At 42.2% G+C, this 7,238-nt stretch overlaps 1 long non-coding RNA gene across 1 annotated transcript in view; it reads right to left on the bottom strand.

The window, feature by feature from the left end:
* Positions 1–326: 326 nt before the first annotated feature.
* The window catches only part of LOC143435697 (uncharacterized), an 8,984-nt gene continuing 2,072 nt past the window's right edge, over positions 327–7,238 (bottom strand). The window contains exon 3 of the long non-coding RNA XR_013106164.1: positions 327–976. This is a non-coding gene — a long non-coding RNA (uncharacterized LOC143435697). The remainder of the gene's footprint in view (positions 977–7,238) is intronic.

The raw sequence follows: 7,238 nt of genomic DNA, 5'->3' as shown, positions 1-7,238 counted from the left end.
GTGGGATCTACTCCTTGCATTAAGTAGCCACAGTGTAGAATTATTGAGTTTATATAACAGTAGTTAAGGTGTTCAAAATACACATATGTACATGCATGTACAAACACACATGTAGCAAAATGTGCATACACATAAAACTAAAGATAAATAAGAATTTTATTTATTTGGGCTTTTGGCGGGAGAGAAGAGTCCAGAAAGTGTTTCTCTATCATCCTGAAAATCTGGAACTTTCTCTGTAGACTAGGCTGGCCTCAAACTCGGAGATCCACCTGCCTCTGCCTCACACCACTACTGCCTGACAAACAGAGATATTAAAATAAATAAAAGAAAATTGATACTGCACACATACACACACATATACAGACACACACACACACACAATTCATTGCAGTTCTTGCAGCTTCTCAAATATCCTTGTCCAATAAAGCTAACTGAAAATTGAAAAGACAAAAGGCAACAATTCTCTGAAATATACCTTTATAAACATTCTTGAACAAATGTTTTTTCCAATAAACATTGAGCTCTTTTGGGATAGGGTGGTTTTTGCAGTACTTGGGTAGAACCCAGAACCTCATGCTTGCCGGGTTAGCACTTCACTACAGAGCCATGCTCCTGACCCCTCATTGCACATTTTTAATGATGCCCTCAGAAACACACCTCCCAACAAGAACAAAGTGCAATATCGGCAGACTCCAAAGGGAATTCCTTCCAGAAATAGACAGGGTTTGGATGTGGGTTTCTGGAAACACCTAGCTCGTATCCGTGTTTACTGTGTTGCATGTCACCATCTGTAAGTGACACAACACAGCATGACCTCTCAATTCTGCCCTTTTTGCCACTTTTTCTTCATAAGAATATTTCAGGTCTCCAAATCTCTGTTGGCCCGTTCTAAATACATTCATTCAGGTCCTGTTAGAAAACACTCCATGTTGCCCCTTGGATCCCAAACATCCAACAGAAGGTGCATTGACTTTGCCTGGGAAATACAGACAATGTTGTATTGTAAAAATGTATTGCATTTCTCCGTCTCCCTTCAGTGGGCTTTAGATATATAAGAATGTGAAGTCCTGAGGGAAAATATAAACAAGCATATCTTATTTGCAAAAAACACTGCCAGCATCTTGCCAGGCAATGCAGAGAGCAGACATTTATCCCCACAGAATTCACACAAACATTCTTTCTTTTTTTTTTTCCATGCCTAAAAGGCCTGATATGTTTGGTTTAAACATACCAAGAATACAAGACTGCAGCCTGCGTTTATTAATAAGTGAGGTGGGAAGATTAGATGCTGGATGGACGGGGTGGGCGGGAGGATCTGGGAGAAGATGAGGAGAGAAAATCATGATCAGAATACATCAGATGAAAAGAATTTTTTCAAGAAAAAATATATGAAATGAAATCAGTAGGCTCCATAGAAAATGACAGCACCCAGACTCTAACAGCAATCAGCAAAAGTGATATAGTTAGTCTTTACTCTACGATCATTGCAAACCACACCCAATTCCCTAGATAACAAAAGGATTTACTGAACACACACACATATGTACATATATATGCATGCATACACACATACATGCATATACACACATAAAACATGGACAGATATTTTTGTTATCATTAGCACCTTAATAATATTCACTATGATACATACTTATAAGACACTCCCACCATATCCAGTGTTGTTAGTAATGTAGATATGCTTTAGAGTACACAGAAGGCAATGCCTAGGTTATATGCAATTATTATACCATTTTATACAAGAGGCTTGAACATCTTCCAATCTCGAGATCATTGGGGAATTCTTTTTTTTTTTTTCATTTATTAGATATTTTGTTTACACTTCAGATGCCATCCCCTTTCCCCATTCCCCCCCCCCCCCTTAGACAACCACTATCCCATGCCCCCTTTTCAGATGACAGAGGTGCTGGTTAGTCAACAAAAGGATGGACTGGGTAGTAGGACTATCTTGTACCTCACTGGTACAAATTGGCATAATTATGCTCTAATTGTATTTTGAGAGAAAAGTTTCATTTTAACAGGAAGGGTGATGTGTAGGAGGAGCTAAGGTGGGAGGAGTACTGAGAGGAAGAAAAAGAGTAAGAAGAGGAGAAGAAGGAGAGGGGAATTCTTAAATTAAGGTTTCGCTTGTTTTGCTTTTTGCCTATGAATATAACTTTGGACATGCGTGCATGTACACAGGCATATAGATACACAAATTCCTTATATTGGATCCCACACCTTAAGAACCTAATAATCCAAACAACATTGGTTACACACGTTGGGCCACAGGGAAGCATTAAGGATTTGAAATCAAATAAGACTGTAACCGGCTTCTACTTCTGCATTTGCCACTCACTATTGGGTTTGGGGCAACAGACATTATCTCCATGTATCAAGGTTGCTTTCTTAATCAATAAATAGTGGGAATAAATAACTCTACACTTTGTAATGTGATTGGGAAAATGGGCTTGTATTTGGCCTATGACAAACATTTGGACAGAGAAAGCTTTTAGCATTTTAGTGTGACTACCTAGCTGGCTGATCAAATAGTAAGATATTTCTGTCACTGTGACTTCAGGGAGCACTAGACATGCTCTTATTTAGTGCCAAAGGTATGCATTTCAATCCACACTCTGAGTCCTCACTGGATATGTTGACAACTATCTAAATTCAGGTTAGTAGCCCTTCCTCTGTTCTTTGTGGGTCTCTGGGTTTACATCATGATTTAGAGAAGCAGTTCATAACCTGTAGGTTGTGACCCTTTGGGGGTTGAACGACTCTTTCACAGGGGTCACACATCAGACTTTCTGTAGGCCAGATATTTACATTACAATTCATAACAGTAGCAAAAGTACACTTATGGAGTAGCAAGAAAAAAAGATTTTTATGGATGGGGGGAGGTCACGGTAACATGATGAACTATATATTAAAGGGTCACAGCATTAGGAAGGTTAAGACCCCTGATTTGGAGAGTTAATCAAAGAACAGTATAAGGCCATAGCCTACCTGAAGGCGGAAAAGGTATGCTCTATTTTAAGACTGTGCAAGCATTAGTTCAACAGGATGGCAGCTCAGAACAGGAGTACCATTTCCCACACAAGAACCCTTCCACACCATTTCAGTATATACATAGCTCACCAAGGGTTTTGAGTTTCAAAAGCCTAGTCCCTAGAGAACCCAGAGACAACAGGATGGGGTTAGAAAAGAGTTTCCATGTGACTCCTCCCACATCCCCTTGTCTCACAGCTCACTAAACATCATGAAAAGGGAGAAGAGTCACAACAAAAATGACTAGGTGTAGATGGTTCTTAAGAAGGTTCTGTGTGCATGGAGGGGAAGAGAAAGGTCAGGGCCCTGAATAGGGGAGGGACTCTAATGAGAGAGCAGAGCCTGCCCTGAAGGACTCCTCAAGGGAAGGAGATGTCAGTGTGTTGCCTAAGAGGTAGGACCTTAGGGAACCCTATTGACCTAACAGAATGGTCTCATGCTCCTGAGAATAATAGAGGGGAGGAAGGGAGGGGAGGGGAGAAGAGAAGGGGAAGGGGGAGGGAGAGGGATAGGAAGAGAGAGAGGAAGAGGAAGGGGTGGGGAAAGAGAGGGAGGGGGAGGGAGAGAGAGAAAGAGGTGGAGAGGACGGAAGGGAGAAGGAGAGAGAGAGAAAGAGAAAGAGGGAGAGGGAGGGAGAGGGAGAGGGAGAGGGAGAGGGAGAGAGAGAGAGAGAGAGAGAGAGAGAGAGAGAGAGCTGCTTAGATGTTGAACTTCCCTCTTTCCCAGCACCACCTACAAAGGCAATGTACTGTGCATGCAAGGATAGTGTGGCAAGACCTATCTGGACCAACATCCAAAGAAGCAGAAAAGGCAGTGGGCACCAAGTGGATGCTGGTGAGAATAGACATCCACCATCCTCACTCCGACATGAGCTTTGACTCTGTGTGTGCCATAAGGATGGCACAGATTTAAATGCAACCCCAGAGAAAAGACAGGAAACCTTCAGGTTGGCCTCAGCTTAGGAGAGAAAAGTGGGGCTTCAATGATGTATATTAAAATGACAAATAGAAAAGGAAATATAAAGCAATTGGAAGGATGAGGCAGAAGGATTTCTGTGGGTTCAAAGACAAACCTGGGCTACCTGGTGAACTTCAGGGAAGCCTGGGTCATTTAGTAAGAACCTGTGTCCAAAGAAAGGATGTGGAGGGGAAACTAGTGAGGAAGGAAGAAAAGAAGAGAAAAGGAAGAAAGGGGGAGGGAGGGAAGTAGGGGAGAGGGAGGGAGGAAAGGAAGGAGGGAGGGAGGGAAGTAGGGGAGAGGGAAGGAGGGAAGGAAGGAGGGAGGAAGGGAAGGAAGGAGGGAGGAAGGGAAGGAGGGAGGGAGGGAGGGAAGGCGTTATGCGTCTAATGCAGGAAGGGTACTGGGTCTAGGATCTTATGACTTCAAAGGAAGAGGGACTGTGACCTTTGGACTCAAAGATAAGAGGAATTCTAGGTGCGACTAGCAATGCCTTAGACACCAAGCATCAAGCAACGCCTTGGCAACAGCACGAAGGCGAGAACGGAGAGTTTGTGGGCAGTGTGCCTAGTCCTGTGATAGCAGTGGCCAGCAGGAATGGAAACCTGCATCAGAGCAGGAAGACAGGGAAAGCCCTGATGCTTGAAGAGGAATGCTTTTCCAGCTGCAGTGACTTATGATAAAGGGATAAGACACTTGTACTTTGAAATTAGAGGCTGCAAGTACTATCTAGCTCCTAAAAAACTGAGAACCGATGTAGAGTGAAAAATTATAAAGACCATTTTATGAAATATATGCAGGCTTTTCCTTTGCCCTTAGACCTGAGCAGATTCCAGAAAGCGGAACTGGATGTAAGAGTTCAGGCCTTTACTGCCACTGCCCCGATACATTCAGGGGAGAACAACATTCCTCAGGCCTCAGGGAGGGGGACCCACCTGTGGGTGGGGAAGGCCCAGGGAAGGTGGACACATTCCTGACCACAGAAAGGGATGCAAGTCACCTGGGTGGTTCCAAGAAGTAGCTAACTTTCTACTGTTCTTGGTTACCACCACACACCCCCCCCAAGGTTTTCCCAGTGTTACAGCCTGCCGATGTTCAAAATTTGTAAAACAACCAATCATGTGTAACCTGGTGAAAATGCAACCAATCATGTGTAACCTCACGAAAATTCCTCCATTTCCCCACCCTGTGCTATAAAAAAAAAAGCCCCTCAGCTTGCTGGCCTTTTGTCAAAATTCTGTTCCTGCATGGACGAGCAGTTTTGACCTTGGCTAGCCAACTCTCCCCAATAAACCTCTGCTGATTGCATCCAGGTGTGGTTTCTTGTGATTTTTGGGTGGTAGTGATTTCCTGAGACTTGAGGAAGGGTCTCCCGAGTTTGGGGGTCTTCACTGACACCTGGAGAAAGAACTTTAAAGGGCGCTCAACACATCTCAGGGAATAAATGAGAACACACAGGCAGAAAGGAATGCAAATGGCTTCACTCCTCGAACAGAAATCTGGGCTGTATCTAAATTACATTCTGTCTTTCAAAAACTAAAATCCCAAGGTCAGAAATCTAATTAACAATACATTTTTTTTTTGAAAACTCAAGATACTGGAGAGTTGGTTCGATGGCTAAGTGCACCTGTTGCTCTCTCAGAGGACCCAAGTTCGGTTCTCAACACCCACAGAACAGTTTGCAGCTAGCTATCTGTCACTCCAGTGTTGTGGGATCCCTAACCTCTTCCGGGCAGCAGACATGCACAGGGTGTACACACATACCTGCAGGCCAAACACTCATACACATAAAATAGTAAAATAAAAATTTCAGAGTAAAGAGATGCCAAATTTTCACCCAATAAAACATTCATCTTGGGTATTTTTAGTTAGATATTAAAATGTCCCAGTTCTATACATTTTTAAAATAAGGGCTTTGAGACTAAGCATTTTCTTCATCAAAGGGAGATTTCAATGAGGTCTAACTCAGAATGCAGCTTTCTCTTGAGCAACAGGAAAAACCATTCCTGAGGATTCCCTTAGTTATTGTCAGACACACTTCTACTTGAGTTTGGTCTTTTCTTCATTCACGTCTAAGATTTTGTAACATGCTCTTACTGCATTACAGTGAACTGAAGGCATGTAATGTAATAAGGGAAATTTGGTGTTTCTAAAGCATAAGGTGAAGCAGAGAAACTCTGTGTTTCTTAACATGAATTCTTCTCCATTTTTTCAGTACATACTGAAGTGTCTCTGGTACCTTTTTCTTTCCTACTATGGTACAGCACACAGTAAAATTGCTGGAATACAAAAAGCTTACACTGGGGTGGAGAAACGGTTTTAAAGTATATTTTAGCCTTTCTAGACCAAGAACACAACAAAGCTCATGACTAAGAAAATGGCTCAGTTGGTAAGGTGCTTGCCTGGATAAGTCTGAAGACCTGAGTTCAAGGCCTAGCTACCATATAAAAAGATGGGTGTGGCAGCATACCTTGTAATTGAGGAGGTGGAGACAGGAGGAACCCTGAGGCCTTCTGGACAGCTAGTCTCAAGGAACCAGTGAATTTTAGATTCAGTGAGAGACCCTGTATCTCTAACCATAAGGTGGAGAGTAACCAAGAAAGACACCACCTGCTGTGACCTTTGGCCTATACATGTACACATACCTGAACATGTGTACACACATAGGCACACACACAAAAAAGGAAAAGCACGAAGCTTAAATGGTTTCCTGTACACTGCTGTGTCCAAATACATGCCACATCGTTCTTTCTTATGTAAATGCTAGAGTTGCATGTTCTGTGTGCCTTAGGTATGTCAGTGCCAGGGGAAAGCAGAGACTGATCACCTGCATCTAAGACATAGAAATCACATGTTTAATATTCTCCCTTAATATATGCATTTTTAATATAATGGAGTGTAATCATATACTCCAAAATAAATGGGAGAGGGATTAAAAACTGAAGATTAAAAGAATTGAACAAAAAGACTATGTCCATTGTAAATAAATAAAATATCCAATAAAAAAAAAGAACAAAGAAATAATTTCAGGCAGGAATCTAAATCTTAGACTAGAACAAAGAGGTAGGTTTCAGGAATAAAAATGACTTTGGGCTAGGACAGGGGAGTGGGCTCAGATATTTTGGTCATCCTGATAAGCCCTTAGAAATAGTGATCATGGGAGTGATCACGGGACTCTGTTTACTGCCTTGCTTGTTCCTTGACTATTTGCATCTATTGTATTGCTAGTTCTT

Source organism: Arvicanthis niloticus, chromosome 22, assembly GCF_011762505.2.
Source record: "Arvicanthis niloticus isolate mArvNil1 chromosome 22, mArvNil1.pat.X, whole genome shotgun sequence".
Lineage (NCBI taxonomy): Eukaryota > Metazoa > Chordata > Mammalia > Rodentia > Muridae > Arvicanthis > Arvicanthis niloticus.
The sequence above is the reverse complement of the archived record's forward strand: the minus strand, read 5'-3'. Positions and strand labels throughout refer to the sequence as shown.